Source organism: Muntiacus reevesi, chromosome 3 (assembly GCF_963930625.1).
Source record: "Muntiacus reevesi chromosome 3, mMunRee1.1, whole genome shotgun sequence".
NCBI classification, from domain to species: Eukaryota; Metazoa; Chordata; class Mammalia; order Artiodactyla; family Cervidae; genus Muntiacus; species Muntiacus reevesi.
Genome location: NC_089251.1, coordinates 263,578,787 through 263,599,521, shown reverse-complemented (window position 1 = coordinate 263,599,521; position 20,735 = coordinate 263,578,787). Strand labels below are relative to the sequence as shown.

Sequence of the window (20,735 nt, the reverse complement as noted above, 5' to 3'; positions counted from 1 at the left end):
TTTACCCAAGAGAAAAGGAAGCATATGTCTACATAAAGACACACATATATAGTGATTTCATACAAGTTTTATTTGTAGCAGCCCCAAACTGGAAACAACCCAAATGTTAATCAATGGGTAAATAAATTAGCAAATTTTGGTATACCAGTACAATGGAATATCACTCCGCAGTGAAAATAAATGAATTCTATAGTTACACAATAGCATCTATGAATCTCAAATTAATTATGCTGAGTGAAAGTAGCCAGATTTTGAAAAAAAAGAAAACATACTGTGTGTCAATTTATCTAAAATTCTAGAAAGTATAACTGAACCTATAGTGACAGAAAACAGGTTAGTAGTCGCCTGGTGAAAAGGTGGTGGTTGAGAGGGACAAAAGAAGGCATCACAAAGGGACATAAGGAATCTTTCGGGTATATGCTCATTAATTTACCAAATTTTACCCTTGAACCATGTGTAGTTATTGTCTGTCATTATACTTCAATTAAACTTTTAAAAGAAGAAAAGATTAAATTTCAAGTCAGTGATGTCCAGTACCTCATCCTTGATTTAATCAAAGACCATGATCTGGGAATACTATTCCCACTACAACTCATGGGGAAATGACGTAAATCAAGTCAGGGAGTGTAGATTCCCTGGAGTTAGGTCAGTGCTGCAGGTTGTTGAGGGTTTTAAGTCAAAAGATAAACAAAAAGTGGTATTCACTCATTCATCTAAAAAAGTTTGTGTGTGTGTGTGTGTGTGTGTAAAATCTGTGTGGTGCCAGGTATTGTGCTAGGGTCCAGAGGCACATTGTTAAATCAGATGTAAATCCTGTCCTTAAGAAAGTCAAGGTTATGAACCAAGTAAGTAGAGCTGCTTGAGTCTGAGACCTTCCAGAAGTATGTGAGGGTCTGATAGGAAGAGCTATGAGTGTGGAAGTGTCAGACCCAGGTTAGGAAGAACCAAGTTTGGGCACCAAAATAGAGACACTTTGACCCAGGGGGATCTCTAAGGATTCAGTTTCTGGCCTTCTGACATCTAATCTTGAGCCATGCAGCAAGGGTTTTGGGCAGGGACAGATCCCCTGACAAAGAGTAGGAAAAGTCAGTGCCCCCAAATATGTATGTGCGATGAGTTGAAGAATGAAAGGAAGTGTGTTCAGTAATAGCCAAAGGGAAAAGCACTGCAGAAACTGGCTGGCCTATAGTACAAAGTCCATAATAGAGGAAAAAGAAAAATAATGCTCCAGGAAGCCGTTTGGGGATTGGAGGTTATTGTTGTTCAGCCCCTCAGTCATGTCCGATTCTTTGTGACCCCATGAACTGCAGCACGCCAGACTTCCCTGTCCTTCACTATCTCGTGGAGCTTGCTAAAATTCATGTTCATTGATTCCGTGATGCCATCCAACCATCTCATCATCCCCTTCTCCTTCTGCCTTCAATCTTTCCCAGCATCAGGGCCTTTTCCAACGAGCTGGCTCTTCTCCAATACTCTGGACACGCATCAGGTGGCCAGAGTATTGGAGCTTCATCTTCAGCATCAGTCCTTCCAACTAATATTCTGGGTTGAGGGTCTAAGGGATTGGAGGAGTGGGCTCAAACTGGAATCTGAGGGCTCCTAAAATCCAGTCTGAACAAGTGGAGCTCAGTGAGTATCAGACAAGAATTAGCACAGATGGGGAGCAGAGAGGTAGAGTGTTCCTCAGTGTAGTTAGTGGTGTAGCCAGATCAGAGAGTGAGTGGGAAACCTCACTTATGGCTATGAACTCAGAAAGTATAGCTAAACATTCACAGCCAATCAGAGGCATCCATTCAAAAGAGCACCACCATTTGACCAAATGCCAGAGGAGGAGCCAGTCCTTGCTCACCAGCCAGGGCGTGCATAGATGACCTTTGAGGAAGGAGGTCAAGGGGCATCTGACAGGAGAAGAAGGTGTTCAGATCAGGGCAGAAGTAGCTGTTGATGGGAGACGCTCGGGTGTGTGTGGGAGCCAAGCAAGAGACCTACAAGGCCGTGATTTCAGGAGGCGAGGACAGTGTGCCTTGAGGAGAGGGTGACGGGGGTAGGGCCAGTGTGATGCAGGGCAAAGGTCCTCACATGACAGGATCAGTGTGACATGTGAGAGGGCTCGGCGGCTTAGGGGGAGGGGGCCTGTACCTCATAGAGGAGGGAGGCTGTTTTTAAGTCAAGTGCTGGTAAATGTCACACAGAGAGGCAGAGATCAGCCACGCTGAGTGAGGACAGGTGAGTAAACCCAAGGGAACCAGGGGGCTGAAGTATTACTAGTAGATTAGGGCAGACAGGATTGGCCGGCTGAGATTTCTCTTTACCAATAAAGGAGAGCAAAGTTCTTGGCTTACAGTACATCCCCCTGGGGGTCAGGAACCTCACCTTGAATAAACTGCCCATACTGCAGTGGGAGGGCAGACCCTCTAGAGAGACAGGGGCTGTCTTTCTTCCCTCTGATGCCTTCCTCCCTTAATTCAGAGTCACTTGCTCCCTTGAACTTCGCCACCTTTTTGTAATTTCCCCCCTTGCAAAGCTTCCTGAGCCTCAGGCTGGTTGGTAATTCACTCCCTTCCCAGATCTTCTTGCTGGAAGAGGGTGTGGAGACAGCAGACATGAATGGCTTCCTTCTAGCCTTCACTATTCTGACAGTGGCTGGTGAGTGCAGATTCCTATTTTGGCTTAAAATTTTGAAAAGGTTATATTGGAAAAAACTAGGAAATGGGTATAGATAACAGGGGTAGCTCAGCTGGGAAAGAATCCGCCTGCAGTGCAGGAGACCCCGGTTCAATTCCTGGGTCAGGAAGATCCTCTGGAGAAGGGATAGGCTACCCCCTCCAGTATTCTGGCCTGGAGAATTCCATGGACTGTATAGTCCATGGGGTTGCAAAGAGTTGGACATGAGTGACTTTCACAAGTGATCATGAGAAAGTTAAGAACTCAGGACCCCAGGGATTGGTAGTTTCCTAGAACTCTCAGAGGTTCTTTTCCTCTGGCTCCATGAGCACAAGAGAAGATTCAGACTGAGATGAGATTTTATGCAATAGAGGGTGGATACTGGCACCAAAAACTGCGATTTTGCTATATAGCTAAGAAGGATGTTTGAGGAAAAGAAAGAAGAATCAAAAGGAAGAAAGGAAGGGAGAGAAAGTGTGAGTAAGAGGGAGGACACAAATACAGAAGGAAGTCCAAGGGGAAGTTAACATAAGGATTTGGAAATAGTTTAATAGTCCCTTAAATACCAAAAACAGATGGATCATTTCAAAGAACTTCCACATAAAGAATTTCAGACTTCCATCCTTTGGAAAGTCTGCCCCCGCCTCTAAGACTCTGCCTTCCTCTCCCCACCCGACAGCAGTAACAACGACCGGAACACCTATACCAGAACAGGCAAACTCAGTCCTGCAATTCTTTCAGAAGAATGAATCAACCTTTTTGGTTTTCCTGAACTCAGAAAAGGACACTTGTCTGGGGACCCTGATCCACAAACAATGGGTTCTCACCGCAGCACACTGCTTCTTACCGTGAGTGATGGGGTCCTGGAGTGAGAAGCATTCCCCCTTCTTAGTCACTGGGATGGCTCAACCCTGAAGAGACTTGCATGGGGTACTCTCAAACCTAAGAAGTGATTGGAAAGAGGCAGGAAATAGATCCTGGTGGTTATGAGTTAGATTCCCCAGTAGGATGATACAAGATGAACAATAGAATAATATCTATTTCCTCTGCTCATCCTTCATGGCCTGTTCCAGATTTCTTGAGATGGAGATTGCTATTTTAGATGAGCATTTCCAAAAAAGGATGGAGAGCTTAAGACCCATGCTTACTGTCCCACATCCAAGTTTCAAACAGGATTCTGCTGAGCATGACATAGTGCTCATCAAGCTGACACATCCCCTAAAGCTCAACGACCTGGTAAAGTTGGCAGCTCTGCCCAGTCCGACGACCGACAGAAGGATGAACAACTGCACTGTCTTTGGCTGGGGCTGGTCATGGCAGAATTCTGGTGAGTGACCCTCAAGATGGACTCTTAGTGCTCCTTGACTGCCCACTCTTGAGGATTATCATAGAACTGAATTATTAGAGATCAAGAGAGCTGTTAGTGTCCTGAGAACTTACACATCTTAACTTCTAATTTTATGAATGTGGAAATTGAGGCCAAATAGGTCATAGGAGAGACCTTATCTTTTAAGGGGTAGCATGGCTATGTATGGCTGGAGGTCTCTGGAATCCTGTATTCTTGACTCATTTATCATTCAGATGCAGGTGGGAAGGGGTTGGAGGATCATCCTGTGGTGATGCTGAATGTGGCTCATTCTTTAGAAACTTACAGCATTCACAAGTAAAGCCATGCATACCCAAGTCCAAGACATGTGGTATACAGCACTGGAACCAGATACTGGCTTTCTCATTTCATATGTTTCCTTCTCTGGTTCCCTTTCAATTTATTTTTTCTTTTGTTGAATGATAGAGAGGTTAATTACAGGTAAGAAGGAGGGAAGGAGGGAAGAAAGGGAGATGAATGTGTGAAGGATCAAAGAAAAATAAACTCTCTCTCTCTCTCTCCATCCTGCCCTCACCCTGTGTGTGTGCACATGCTCAGAGGTAAAACCTGATGTCAAGATAAAGCAGACTGTCTCTTGCTTCCCTAATGAATATTGCGAAGATTCCCCTATAGGAAAAATGCCTGTTAAAATCACAGAGAACATGTTCTGTGCAGGATTGTCTCTGGAGAGCAGACACACATGTAAGGTAATTCTTTCCCCTTGGGCCCTCCCCAGTTTGTTCTGGGACACTGTTTGGGGGTCCACATATACTCCTTCAACACAATCCAGTTTCCTGTTTACATCCAAGAAGAGATCAAGGTAAATGTGGTCCAGGAAGAACCAATCATGAATGAACATGAATGTGAGTGTGGAGACACCTGAGTGCTACCTTTCTCTGTGGCTTCCTCTGATGTAGCCTAGGGTGAGTGATGGGATGGGTCCCAGACGGCCACCAGACATTTCTCCCAACCCTCATCACCTGAGTCTTTCTGTCTGGGCCCCTCAGATGGGCACTGGGTACTAGGTCATCTTTGTTCTGGCTACTGTGCCTGACCCATCTCCCCTCTTTCTAACAGGAAGTACTTGCTGTCCCAATCCTGTGCCAAAATCAGCTCCAGGGGATCTTATCCTGGTCAGAAGGGTGTGTTCTGAGAGGTGACGTTGGCTACTACACCAAGGTTTCCCGCTATACAGACTGGATCCACAGAGTCATCAGTGCCTACTGAACTTTCTCTGTTCCCCCTCCCAGCAGCCTCAGAACTGGGTCTACCATCCTTGACCCTTTTTCCCTCTATCCCCAGAAAAAGACGGGAATAGAGTCTTTGGTTGTGAGAAGTTTTCTCTTCCTTATGTTCCTTCTTTCCTCTTGAATGGTCTTCTCCTTTCTCAGTCCCAACCTGAATGATCATTGAAGGATCTGAGCTAGATAATGTGGCTCAGATGGTAAAGAATCCACCTACAATGTGGGAGACCTTGGTTTGATCCCTGGGTTGGGAATATCCCCTGGAGGAGGGCATGGCAACCCACTCTAGTATTCTTGCCTGGAGAATCCCCATGGACAGAGGAGCCTGGCAGACTACAGTCCATGGGGTCACAGAGTTGGACATGGCTGCAGTGGCTAAGCGCACTCTGTTGTCATCAATGGGATGACTTCTCACCACTCCTTGCCTTTCTTCCAACTTTCTACTTACCTGCTGTGTTTCTTCAGACCTGTCTGGAGTTACGCTCCCCAGCCTTCCAAAGGATGTGTGACAGTGAGACCGAGCACCTCCAGGCTGCCTCCTTTGTCTGACGTCGCAGTGCTGAGTCAGCCTTCAGAACATGCTCTCTCGCTGGATCATATCCAATCAGGTGGCAGTAAATTCTGGGATGTTAAATAGGCTGCCGGCAGTATTACTATTAGAAATGGAGGCTAGAATTTTATGGTGACAAGAATTATAAAGACTTCAGGGAATTCCCTGATGGTCCAGCTCCACTCCATGCTTCTACTGTGGAGGTCCTGGGTTTGTTCTCATCAGGGAACTAAGATCCCACAAGCTGCAAGGGACAGCCTTTTTTTTTTTTTTTTTAAGTTATAGACTTTAAAAAGGTTAGGAGATGAGGGAGGAGTTAAATGGGTCAGACCACCAATGGGAAAAGAGGAACAATCTCCTGAGAGATCTTTCCTAATGCTGAGCAAGAAAATTCTTAGATGGCTGGAAAGAGAATAGTAGAAACAACAGAAATATTGAAATCTAAGTGGCTATGTGTGTGTGTGTGTGTGTGTGTGTGTGTGTGTGTGCATATGCACATAAGCATGTGTAGATTGGAGCGGGTATGCCCAGAATGATCTCACTGAACCAAAATCTTTCCTACATCAACTGCCAGTTCAGCTGATTTTCTTCAACCTTTGCTTTCCTACCTATAAAGGTAGGATGCTACCTTTATAAATTATTAAATTGTTTAAAAACTAAAATATGTCCTATATTGTCATTCTAATAATTTGTTTTGGAAACGTTTAAGACAAGAAGTTGCAGAAAATATTGCAGAGAGTTTCTGGGTACCTAATACCACCCCAGTGATAGTATCTCCTATAACCATAGTAACATGTCAAATCCAGAAAATTCAGTGGTTCAATGCTGCTCACATACAGACCTTATTTGGTTTTACCAGTCTTTCTTCACATACACTATTTTTAGGGGGTAAAATTTGAAGTGTTACCATATTTGTGGATTTCTATAACTGTTGCCACAATCGGAATCCAGAACTGTCCCAATAACAAGGAAGAAGCGTCTTTGTGTCACACTTCAGTAACCACCTAAATAATCACACCCTCTTCCAGTCCTAAGGCTTTGAAACCACTGCAATCACTATAATTTTGTCACTCTGAGAGTGTTATACAAAATGCGATCCACATGACCCCACTGCTCTTTCTCAGTTTGTGATGTCCTAGTGGCCTTTCTGGAGAAGGCAATGGCAACCCACTGCAGTACTCTTGCCTGAAAAATCCCATGGGCTGCCGTCTATGGGGTTGCACAGAGTCGGACACGACTGAAGTGACTTAGCAGCAGCAGCAGCAGTGGCCTTTCACTGCCTTTTCGTTTCTGTCTGAAGTTCATTGAGCCATTCTTGTAGAGCGGGTGTGCTGGTAACAAATTCTCTTAGTGTTTCTTCACCTTCCTTCCTGAGGGATCCATTTTACTTGGTAAAGAATTCTGGGTTGACAACGTTTTTCTTTCAGGACTTGAAAAATGTTTGCCTCTTCCTTAGACTGTCCTTCAAGTTTCTGAGAAGAAACCTGCTGCTGTTTGAATCATTATTTCTCAGTAATCCATTGTTTCTCTCTAGCTGTGGCAGCTTACAAAAGTTTTTCTTTGTCCTTCGTTTTCAGAAGTTTGATTATGATGCACCTGGGTGTGAATCCCTTAAAATGTATTCTGTTTAGGGTTCACTCAATTTTTTGATTCTGGAAGCGTATGTCTTTCACCAAATTTGAGCCATTGTTTTTTCAAATGTTTTTCTGCCCAGTATCCTGTTTCTTCCTTGGAAACTTTGATAATGTGAATGTCAGATCTGCTGTTACTATCCCACAAGTCCTGGGGAATCTATTCATTTTTTAAAAAATCCCTTTTCTTTCTGGTGTTCATATTTATCATTTCTATTGCTCCATCTTTAAGTTCACTGACTCTTCTGGCACCCCATTTCACTATTGAGCCATTGTTTTAATTGTTTTTTTATTTTTTATACTTTATATTGTTTTCATATCTTGGGGCCCTTGCTGACCAGAGAGACACTGGCCTTCCCAGATCTAACTAAGTCCTTCAGATAGCAAATGACTCCCCTACACGTGCTTTTTACATTGCAAACCAACCACTCCAGAGCCAATATCCCAACAACTTTTCTTACCTAACATTCACACATCAAGCCAGTATTTCCCCTGCCCTAAATCAGCACCCCCAGGGCCAAGTACTAGACGGGTAGAGACCATCACTGTAACCCAGTGGTTATCAAAACCATCCAGTCCTTACAGCCACTATGGAGAACAGTGTGGAGATTCCTTAAAAAGCTGGGAATAGAACTGCCATACGACCCAGCAATCCCACTGCTGGGCATACACACCGAGGAAACCAGAATTGCAAGAGACGCATGTATGCCAATGTTCCACTGTTTACAATAGCTAGGACATGGAGCAACATAGATGCCCACTGGCAGATGAATGGATAAGAAAGTTGTGGTACATATACACAATGGGATATTGCTCAGCTATAAAAAAGAATGCATTTGGCTCAGTTCTAATGAGGTGGATGAAACTGGAGCCTACTATACAGAATGAAGTAAATCAGAAAGAGAAACACCAATACTATATATTAATGCATATATATGGAATTTATAAAGATGGCAACAATGATCCTATATGCAAGGCAACAAAAGAGACACAGATGTAAAGAACAGACTTTTGGACTCTGTGGGAGAAGGTGAGGGTGGGATGATTTGGGAGAATAGCATTGAAACATGTACATTACCATTTGTGAAATAGATGACCAGTGCAAGTTCGATGCATGAAGCAAGGCACTCAAAGCCGGTGCTCTGGGACAACCCAGAGGGATGGGGTGGGGAAGGAGGTGGGAGAGGGGGTTCAAGGTATAGGACACGTGCACCCATGGGAAAAACCACCAATATTGTAATTATCCTCCAGTTAAAATAAATAAATTAAAAAAAAAAAAAACAAAAACACACAGAACCATCCAGTCCTAGGATTGCTCAGACTTGCCTACCCCTTCCTTCTTTTGGAAGCCAAAATGGCTTGTGTCCATGCTGGCATTTTTTCATCTAGCCCCGCATGGCATGACATACCCCTTGAATAAACTCTTCTTTCTATAGTATTGACCTCTCAGCATCCTCACGTAGTTACTTTGATAAATTAAATCCTGGGTACTATCAAAACACCTACCAATGTGTTTTTATTTAAGATTTTATATTTTTAAAATTTAAAAATTCTCAGTTGGTTCTTCTTTATATCTTTTATAAATATTTTCTACAGTTTTCTGTTATTTTTTCCCCACTTGATTCAGGAGTATGTGTGATGGCTTATTAGAACATTTTAATAATAACTGCTTTAAAATCCCTGTCCAATAATTCCAACATCTGTGTCGTCTTGGCATTGGTAACTCTTACTTGTCTTTTCTTACTTGAGTTGATGTTTTCTTAATATGGTGAGTAAGTTTGGACTATATCCTGAGCATTTTTCATTAGGGTGGCCAAAAAATTCATTTGGAATTTTTGTAAGATGGTATTGAACAACCGGAAAGAATTTTTGGCCAACCCAGTATTATAAGACTCTGGTTCTTATTTACATTTGCTAGTTTAATATTTAGTTAACCTGTTTATATTCAGAATGTATATCCTAGCCTATGTTTGTGAACTGTGGTTCAAATTCAAATTATGTGGCTTCTACAGAACCATTGCTCATTCTAATCCTCAGACCCTATGAATATGTTCCCTTATTCTTATATAGAAAATATATTCTTATATTCTAATATATTCTTATTCTTATATGTTCCCATGGTAAAAGAGACTGCAAATGTGATTAAGTTAAGGATCTTGATTATTTTGGATTTTCAGGTAGGCTCAATGTAACCACATGTGTCTTTATAAGAGTAAGATAAAAGGGTCAAAAAAAGGAGGGGAGATGTGATCACAGAGTTGAAGTGCTTTGCTTTAAAGATGGAGGAAAGGGCAATGAGTCAAACCATGGAGGAAACCTCTAAAAACTGGGGGGAAAAAACAAGGAAACAGACTCTGCAGACAGAATGCAGCTCAGTGGACACCTTGGTTTTAGATGCATTCAGCTTTCTGATCTCCAAAACTGTAAGATAATACATTTGTGTTGTTCTAAGCCACCAAAATTGTCATAATTTGTTATAGCAGCAACCGGAAGCTAATATAGTAGAGGATGTCAGCATTTTGCCACCCAGCTCCATCACTGCAGCACCACTGGGGCATGGCTTTTTCATAGTGTTCTGTCTCAAGAACAGGCAAATTACCAATAACTCAGTGGTTTAAAAGAGCATACATTTATTATTTTGTAGTTTCTCTGAATCAAGAATCCTGTAGGTCAGAAGGCTAAAATGTGTGGGCAAGTTATATCTGCACTTAGAGATTCAAGTACTGAAAGACCTGCTCCCAACTCCTTCCCATCATTGACAGAATTCATTTCTTTACAGTTCTAAGACTGTGATTCCCATCGTCTTGCTAGCTGTCATCTGGGGACACGCTGAGCTCCTAGAGGCCATTCTTACATCATTGCCACGTCTTAGGATCCCTTTGTCATAGCAAAAGAAATCCTCCCTCATGTTGAATCCCTCTGACTTTCTCTTCTACCACAACCCAGAAAAAATTCTTGACTTTTAAAAGATGCGTGTGTGACAACACTTTATCAAGGGACATCAGGCATTCATTCATTTCACAGATATGTATGTAGAGTCCACTTGGGAGCAGTCTGTTTGTTAGGCCCTGAGGAAACAACCAAGGACCAGGCACAGATGTGGTCCTCAACAAGTACAGTTGAGTGGTGTAGTGTATTACAGTGAAGCAACTGAATCCCAGAGTTAAGATGGAGGACTTTCAGAGAATGACGGGGGCACCATGGGATGGTAGGTATGCACACACAGGGGAGTTAGGAGCATTAAAAAATAAATAAATAAAATAAAAGATGCATGTGTAAGATCATGATCACCTGGATAATCTCCATGTCTTAAGATCAGCCAAGGCATAGAGCAGAGCCTAATCACAGAGGTAAAGTGATCGTCCCAGTTCCAGGTCAGGGCATCACTGATAGGAAACTTGGGTGATATCTTGGAATTCTGCCTACAGCGTACAGCTAAAATATTTCTGTTTTACTGACTGCCCCTTTCCTGGTCCTTTGGCTGGAAAGAGGAGGATTTTCTTGGGGATTTTTTTGTTTCTTACCACTGGTATTTCCATGTTGCAAACTTCTCTCACACACAAACCTAGATATATAGAGGTCAAGTAAAATCTCAGGAAAAGAAGAGAAGCTAAGGCAAAGGAGAAAAGGAAAGATATACCCATCAGAATGCAGAGTTCCAAAGAATAGCAAGGAGGGATAAGAAATTCTTCTTAAGTGATCAATGCAAAGAAACAGAGGAAAACAATAGAATAGGAAAGACTAGAGATCTCTTCAGGAAAATTAGAGATACCAAGTGACATTTCATGCAAAGTTGGGCACAATAAAGGACAGAAACAGTATGGACCTGACATAACCAGAAGGTATTAAGAAGAGGTGGCAAGAATACGCAAAAGAACTGTACAAAAAAGATCTTCATGACCCAGATAACCACAATGGTATGATCACTCACCTAGAGTCAGACATCCTGGAATGCAAAGTCAAGTGGCCCTTAGGAAGCATCACTACCAACAAAGCTAGTGGGGGTGATGGAATTCCAGTTGAGCTGTTTCAAATCCTAAAAGATGATGCTGTGAAAGTGCTACACTCAATATGCCAGCAAATCTGGAAAACTCAGCAATAGCCACAAGACTGGAAAAGGTCAGTTTTCATTCCAGTCCCAAAGAAAGGCAATGCCAAAGAATGCTCGAACTACCGCACAATTGCACATATTTCACATGCTAGCAAAGAAAGGCTCAAAATTCTCCAAGCCAGACTTCAACAGTATGTGAACCGTGAACTTTCAGATGTTCATGCTGGATTTAGAAAAAGCAGAGGAACCAGAGATCAAATTGCCAACATCCATTGGATCATAAAAAAAAAGCAAGAGAGTTCTAGAAAAACATCTACTTCTGCTTTATTGACTATGCCAAAACCTTCGACTGTGTGGATCTCACCAAATTGTGGAAAACTCTTCAACAGATGGGAATACCAGACCATTTTACCTGCCTCCTGAGAAATCTGTATGCAGGTCAGGAAGCAACAATTAGAACTGAACATGGAACAACAGACTGGTTCCAAATCGGGAAAGGAGTACGTCAAAGCTGTATATTGTCACCCTGCTTATTTAACTTATATGCAGAGTACATCATGAAAAATGTTGGACTGGAAGAAGCACAAGTTGAAATCAAGATTGCTGAGAGAAATATCAATAACTTCAGATATGCAGATGACACCACCCTTATGGCAGAAAGTGAAGAAGAACTAAAGAGCCTCTTGATGAAAGTGAAAGAGGAGGGTGAAAAAGCTGGCTTAAAGCTCAACATTTAGAAAACTAAGACCATGGCATTCAGCCCCATCACTTCATGGCAAATAGATGGGGAAGCAATGGAAACAGTGAGAGACTTTATTTTTTGGGGGGCTCCAAAATCACCTCAGATGGTGACTGCAGCCATGAAATTAAAAGAAGCTTGTTCCTTGGAAAAAAAGCTGTGACCAACCTAGACAGCATATTAAAAAGCAGAGACATTACTTTGTCAACAAAGGTCTGTCTAGTTAAAGCTATGGTTTTTCCAGTAGTCATGTATGGAGAGTCATGGGAATTGGACTATAAAGAAAGCTGAGCACCAAAGAATTGATGCTTTTGAACTGTGGCGTTGGAGAAGACTCTTGAGAGTCCCTTGGACAGCAAAGAGATCCAACCAGTCAATCCTAAAGGAAATCAGTCCTGAATATTCATTAGAAGGACTGATGCTGATGCTGAAACTCCAATACTTTGGCCACCTGATGGGAAAAACTGACTTATTTCAAAAGACCCTGAAGCTGGGAAAGATTGAAGGCAGAAAGAGAAAAGGGGATGACAGAGGATGAGATGGTTGGATGGCATCACCAACTCAATGGACATGAGTTTGAGTAAACTCAGGGAGTTGGTGATGGACAGGGAGGCCTGGCGTGCTGCAGTCCATGGTGTTGCAAAGAGTCGGACACAAGTGAGCGACTGAACCGAACCGAACTCTTGGCCCCATTTGAGATTTCCACCTTTAACAGATCATTCCTATAAATGTGTGTTTTGTATTCCAGAATCCCATTTACTCTCCATCTTTCAGAGAACAGCTCCCACTTTTCATATTGAGATTTACTTTCCCACCCCCACTTTGGTCCATGTGCACCATCTACACCTTTGTCCTCACTCAGATGTAAAACAAACTTCTTAGGCCTAAGCCAGTCACTACATCACATCCTCTTAGCCATGGCGATTGGCTCAGGTATGAGCTCAAGACTCAGGTTAGTAGCTGAGTTCCTGAGGAAGCTGACTGCTTCTTGCTTTTTGGTCTTGAACTTGAGAAGATGGTAGATTCAGAGCACATCTGTGTGGAACATGGCACTGAAGTCACACAGGAGGTAGTGAGAGGCAAGCAACCAAGCACTTGTGAATTGTTCGACTGAATCAGGCTATGCTTGAAGTGCGGAAACTACATTTGGATCTTTTAGTTATAGGAGACAATAAACTTCCTTTTAAGCCAGTCTGAGTCATGTTTTCTGCCACCTGTAGCCCAAAGAATTCCATTCATTTATTCATAGAGTCTTAACCTGCCCTGAAGGTGAGCTATTTTTCCTCATTAGTGGAGGAAATGTGCATCTTTCACTTCTGTTTTTCATAATTTTATTGATTTTCAGAACCTTTAAGACTTGATAAATAAAAAATTGACCTATAAAATTAAGATGGATTGTCTACAATAGTAATGTATAGTCAATGGCCACCACTTTTAGAGAGACTTTATAACATTTGTCTTCTTTGATAGTTTTGAATTTTCCACAATTCCTGGCTTATGTATTTTTAGCAACAGCATTGTTGATTTTCCATATTGGTGTGCTTTAAAATCTGGTGTTTGACCCAATTGTATCCTCCTAAACCTAAATGTAGTGCAGAATCAGAGAAACTAAAGGTTTCAGGGCAAAATCCCTAAAATATTAAGTGTAGCCTTCCTGTACCAACTTAAAAAGATAAAATTTTTCTTTAGAGATAATTGAACAGTACTGTTTTAAACCCCTTTCTCAGGAAGCCATCAATTTATTATATTTGTTCAGTTATATTGTTATAAAAATGGATTAAACTGAATCACAATCTTCCCATCTGATATCACAAATTTTGTCTGGAGGGGCTAGCTATATTTTCATTAATTCTACTGAAAATTAATTTTTCTGAAATAAAGGTTATTTCACTGCAAGCTATTTTCCAGAGGCTTTGTGTAGTACCCACGTTTATACATTATGCATCTGTGCTCAAGACTTTCATTTCTCCTTCAGCTATCTCCCATAGATGAGGAAGGTGGAACAAAAGTGTCAGAACCGTGTGTGAGGGGCGGATGATAGCTGAGAGTGTGGGTGTGAACATGGGGGCATGTATTTTAGACTGCATCAGTTGGTGTGTGGGAGCAAAGGTCAAAGAGGAAGGATACGTGTTAAACTTCAGTGGCTACTCAAAACTGTGCATAATGGTTTTATTTTTCATCTCAATTTTTAAATTAAAACTCCACTTTCCTGGTTTTGAGTGTGTGAGTGTATGTGTGCAGCTATAGACCTCAAATTAACATAAAGCAGATTTCTAATAGAATCCATGAAATTTTATGAAAGGGCTACGTGGACCTTGATGTAAAGTGTCATCTGTCACCCTGAAAATATAACTGACATTTTACAACTCTATATTACTGTTCTCTAATATGTTTATTTCCAAATTACTTATATCTTTTTTCCCACACACTAGTACTATAAAATACCCTTAACACTATCATACACTCACCTCAAAAACCCCTGTTCTTATAGCAGTTTTTTCTTAACTGAATTTTGATGCTATAATTTTTGGAAAGACTGATTTTTATATACATAATGGAGTATATTTTTACTGTGATTTTTTTTTCACACACAAAAAGCAATACATCAAGGGCGTCTGTACAAAAATCAATATTCTTGGATTCTACTTCTAGTACTGACAATAACGTGGCACTCAATCCTGAGATCCAGGACTCAGACTTCTCATCTAAATTGAGGTAGTTTAATTTCATAACCTCCAGGGTCCTTTTAAGGTCCATGACTTTCTAAAAGAGATGTAACTTATAAATTATATTTCCTATAAATCACCAATTACAAAAAGGAAAGAATATGAAGTACTTTAGAAGACTCACCCAATTATTTAATCTTAATTCTAGATAACAGATTTATACATTTAGTTGGGAATAAAAATGTTTGAAGTTATCTATGAATCTTGCCCTTCTTGTCTTAATTTGAGACAGCCTTAGAGTAAAAAAGAATATTAAATAATTGTGATGCATTGAGCTTTGCAAAAGAAAGGACTTTGTTGTGGTCACTGCTAACTGCAGTGCTAACTGCCCAGTTCCCAGAACAATGCCTGGCACATGGAAGGACTCAAAACTTGTTAAATGAATAAACAAAAAAGTGCCAAGATGGAGGGACTTACCTAAAACACAGTGGGAAGAAAGAGTGAAGGCTTTGCAGGAAGAATGATAATTGAGCTAAGTCTATAGGGGTGAAATGGGCTTCTCTGATGGCTCAGCAGGTAAAGAATCTGCCTACAATGGCAAGAGACATGGGTTCAATCCATGGGCTGGGAAAATCCCCTGGAGGAGGAAAATGGCAATCCACTCCAGTGTTCTTGCCTAAAAAGTCCTGTGGACATAGGAGCCTGGCGGGCTGCAGTCCAGAGGGTCGAAAAGAATCGGACACCGCTGAGCGATCAAGCATGCACAGGGGTGAATTAGAGCTTGACAAGCAGAGAAGTTCTATTCAGTTCATTTCAGTTCAGTTCAGTTGCTCAGTCATATCTGACTCTTTGTGACCCCGTGGACTGCACATGCCAGGCTTCCCTGTCTATCACCAACTCCTGGAGCCTACTCAAACTCATGTCCATTGTGTCGGTGATGTCATCCAACCATCTCATCCTGTCATCTAGGAAGTGTCAAACGTGTGTGGCAGAAGATGTGAATTGTCTTTAATATTCCTCCTTCTTCGTATCCCAGGAACAGAATTCCTATGCCCATGACCACTGGAATGAAGACTGTATTTCCCACCTCCCTGACTGGGTTTTAGCCCATGGGGTTAAAGCATCCCTTTGAGGTAGCATCCTTAAATGGAGGAGGATGAGCTTTTCTTCATTTCCTCCCTCCTTCTTACTGGCTGGACTGCAGACATGATGGATTATGGTGATGTAAGATTGTCAATTTAACCAGCCTGAACTACTTTCCACAGAATTCCCTTTCCCATGTTTCCATCTAGGGCAAGCCACAGGGAAATTTTTGTGGGAGACCTAGAGAGCTTCAGGCATTTTATAGCTCTCACACCTTGTTGCTAATCTGCTGACTTACCTCATTGCTGTAAGTAGCAATCCGTCTTCCCCAGGATTCTCCTTCAGTGGCTAACTCTTGGGCCAGGTGTAAGTGTTTATCTCTGTGACAATGAGCCTTGGCATCTGCAGGATATTCACAGCACCAAGGTTTAGAGGCAATAATAATTGGCAGCAGTTTCAGTCTATCCTCATGAGGCTCAAACCTCATGCTTTTGGGTTTGGCTAGCTCTTGATCTCAGTCATTCCTTCCAGACTGCCTGACTGGTGAACCAGGCTTAAGAGACTTCTTAACTAGCTCACACAATTCAGGATGATCAAATTCCTGTATATGTGGGTGTGTGTGTGTGTGTGTGTGTGTGTGTGTATGCATGCATGTGTATATCTATCCTAGTGATTCTTCTTCTCTGATTGAACCCTGTACTGAGAGTGGTAGGCTACCATTGTTGTTGTTGTTTGGTCACTCTGTGACCCCACAGACGGTAGCACGCCAGGCTCCCCTGTCCTTCATTATCTCCCAGAGCTTGCTCGACCTCATGTACATTGAGTTGGTGATGCCATCTAACCATCTCATCCTCTGTCACCTCCTTCTCCTCCTGCCTTCAATCTTTCCCAGCATCAGGGTCTTTTCTAATGAGTCGGCTCTTTGCATCAGGTGGATTAAGTATTGGAGTTTGAGCTTCAGTATCAGTCCTTCCAATAAATATTCAGGATTGATTTCCTTTAGGATTGATTGGTTTGATCTCTTTGCTGTCCAAAGGACTCTCAAGAGTCTTCTCCAGCACCATAGTTCGAAAGCATCAGTTCTTCAGCACTCAGCCTTCTTTAAGCTCCAACTATCACATCCATACATGACTACTGGAAAAGCCATAGCTTGGACTAGATGGGCCTTTGTTGGCAAAGTAATGTCTCTGCTCTTTAATATCCTGTCTAGGTGGGTCATAGCTTTTCTTTCAAGGAGCAAATGTCTTTCAATTTCATGGCTGCAGTCACCATCTGCAGTGATTTTGGAGCCCAAGAAAATAAAGTCTGTCACTGTTTCCATTTTTTCCCTATCTATTTGCCATGAAATTATGGGACCAGATGCCATGATCTTAGTTTTTTGAATGGGAATAGCTTTGAAACCAAGCAGTAGGTGGAAGCTAGAAGGATTTTGAGAAGCACATTAGAGAAAATCTAAATTGTTTTGAAGAGACTGTTAAGTGGAAAACTGAACTTTGAGAATGCTGGTGGGGAAGACTGAGAAGGAAATGAGGAACACTGGAGGAAGGGCGATCCTTGCTAAGTTGTGACAGAAATTTTAGCAACATTATCTCTTCAGTTGTGTGGGCAGCAGAGAATATGTCTAAAGAACTTGATGATCTAGCTAAGAAGCTTTCTAAGTAAAGTGTTGAAAAGACAGCTTGCTTATAGTAAGATGTGAAAGGAAAGAGATAAATTGAGGGAAGGACTGTTAAACTGATGATTTTAAAAATCCTTAGCCTCCCAGGAGATCTTCCCAACCCGGGGATCAAACCCGGGTCTCCCCCATTGGAGGCAGATGCTTTAACCTCTGAGCCACCAGGGAATCCCCCTTCAGATAGCAGTAGTTGATAAAATCAAGAAATGGTTTTGAGTAATGTTCAGATCCAAGTCACTGCTAGGAGAAAAAGTCTAAAGACAAAGCCACAAGTATGACTGTAAAACCTTTTGTTAAGATTTTCAAAGATTGGGACTTCCCTAGTGGTCCAGTGGCAAAGATTCCATGCTCCCACTGCAGGAGGCTCAGGTTCGATCCCTGGTCAGGGAACTAGATCCTGCATGCCACAACTAAGACCGGCATGGCCAAATAAATAAATGAAAATAAATATTAAAAAACTGTATTTTCAAAGATCTAAAGTGGATCCTCAGAGTACGATTCAGTGAAACTTTGAAACGGTGAGGGGCGTGCCTCAGAGAACCTCTTAATCAAACACCACAGCCTCCAAGAAGTTTAAGAACTTGTTCCTCAGCAGTCTCTGCAGGACAAAAGTTAGAGAAGGGATTTTGTAGGTGTGGCTTTTGTCTAACTGATGAGCTGTAGTGAGATTCACAAGAGTCCTACAGAGTTTGTGAGAGAATTTTATCTACTAAAACACTGCCAGCTTGGACTTAAAGGGACAAAAACAGTACAAAATGATGTTATCTTTATAGTACAGTATTGGATGGTATGTTCCCCCAAATATCCATAACTAACAATTATTTTCAAAATAGCTCATTATAAAGGTCAAAACCTAACAAACAAAAGCCCACTCTATTAACTTCATACTTCAATTTTTAAAATTAGTTTAATAAATTAACTTATTCAACTTAATTTTTTTAAAAGGGAAATTGACAGTGGTTGCTATGGTAATTAAGTAAAAACAGTAGTCCAATATAAATCATTTCTATGCAAATAATAGTCATTGAAGTCCCAAACTCCTCTATCTGCCTCCTCTTGAATTTTCTAAAATGGTTCTTGGAAGCCTTGAATTGGGAGTCAAGAAACTTGGGTTCCAGGCCTAGAGACTTCATCTGTCTGCCTTGTAACACTGGGCACATCACTGTACATTTCTCATCAAATAATAGTCTTGTTCAGGGACCATCATCTACCTTGGCCTGAAATATAATTTCAGGATGAAAAATTATAAAGCTGCCTGTGGTGAGCTGCTTCATAAATATGTCCACACATTAACATTTTAGTGGCTAAAGAAACAGTATTACTTCCTCACTGATGTTTTTCAATTCAGTGCATTGGGTTATGTAAGTTCTAAGGCTTTACATTTCTCCATTGAACCTAAAAAAAACCCCAAACTATTTTCAACTTGGAAGGGGGAAAACGGAAACCTACAGTTTTATAACTCCTTGATTCCAAGTAAAGTTTGCTCACCTCTGGCTTGGATGCTCTCTCTCAGTGATGTCTTTGAATTCTAACATTACATGGCTCTATTCCAATTTTGACCCAAGACTGGGTCATCTTTCCTCACAGTCTCAGGTTTCAGAAAGTATTCTGGTCGCACCTAAACAGTCACCTTATGCCTAAACAATTTTCTGTCCCTCCTACATTTACCCTCCATGTCAGCATGTTCCTGAGCAACCTGGCTAATGGCTAAGTCAGGTTATCACAGCTGGACTAACCTGTCAAACTCGATGACTCTAAGGCGGTAGTTAAGAAGTTCAAGGATGGATAGGGCCACTGGTAGTAAAGCAATCCTTCTCCCCTCTTCTTACCGTTCATCAGCCAGCACACATAAGCACACATACTCAATAAAATTCAAAAAATACCCTTAACTCATAAGTCCTCCATGCAAATTACCATTGGCCTTTGGGAATTTTCAACCCTTTTAAAGAAGTCTTTGGTCATGTAGGTATACAATAGAAACCATTGACTTTCTGATGTGGCGTCGGATAGATTAAGACAGATATGGATACAGAGTGGGTATATGTATATTTAGCTTATGTAGCTTTAGGTACACATGAAGGAGAGAAAGAAATAAAGAACAGTTTACAGAGTGAGAATAATTCTGCTCTCCATTCTACTCCATATGCTTAGGACCAGAGTGACCGTCATACGAGATATGGCTTTCATGCCGTCCTTAAGATCCTCAATTCTGCCAGAGCTCGTCATCAAGTGTTCATACCTTCACCCAGGAACAGAGAAATAGGCAAAAAGAAAAATTATACCTACCAAATGATTTTTCCCTCTCTCTGCTCCCAAATGCTCTCCTAGATGTTCCTCCAGTCACTCTACTTATACGGGAGATCAGGGGGGTTGCTATTTTCTGTTACTTTTTCAAACTGGGACCATTGCTACTTCAATAAAATCAGGATTCCTGGAGCAAATTTATATATATATATAAAGAGGCAAATTTATATATATATAAAGAGCAAATTTATATATATTTATATATATATAAATACTTTTGTTTATTCTCACAGAGAGCTAGCTACACTTAGTTATTCCTATATTGCCTTCGACCCATGAGCAATAAGGGAAAAAAGAACTATGCATTCTCTTTCTCACTTTCATAATATAAAAAAATGAATAGAATATAATAATAGAGCAGCTAAATAAACCATAGCCCATTCATATTATGAAATATTATGCAGCCATAGAAATTTGGAGAAAAACCTTTATTAAAATGTAAAATACTCATTTATACTAACCTGAAATAAATCAGCTTCAAAAACAAAATGTGTAGTATAATCTTATTTTGAAGGAAAAGTGTTACAAATGTATGTTTTTTGTGTTACAAAGGTGTTTTATACACACACATGTATACACACACATTAGAAAAAAGGGTCTGGAAATACACACCAAAATCTTGATAGTGATTATCTCTAGAATATGGTATAATAAGAAATTTTAATTTTCTCTTTTTGAACTCTTCTGTATTTTCCAGTGTCTTAATAATACAGTTATCACTTTTGTTTTGAGTAAGCAAATGTCTTAAACTATATTTTTAAA

The 20,735-nt window shown here is 41.1% G+C and overlaps 2 long non-coding RNA genes across 3 annotated transcripts in view; one reads left to right on the top strand and one right to left on the bottom strand.

Annotated features, from left to right (window-relative positions):
* The window catches only part of LOC136163520 (uncharacterized), a 68,193-nt gene that overhangs the window by 32,489 nt on the left and 14,969 nt on the right, over window positions 1-20,735 (bottom strand). The window lies entirely within an intron of this gene.
* LOC136163521 (uncharacterized) lies at window positions 3,769-5,202 on the top strand. The gene is made up of 3 exons (XR_010662252.1): window positions 3,769-3,991; window positions 4,589-4,737; window positions 5,108-5,202. It is a non-coding gene; the product is annotated as an uncharacterized lncRNA (long non-coding RNA).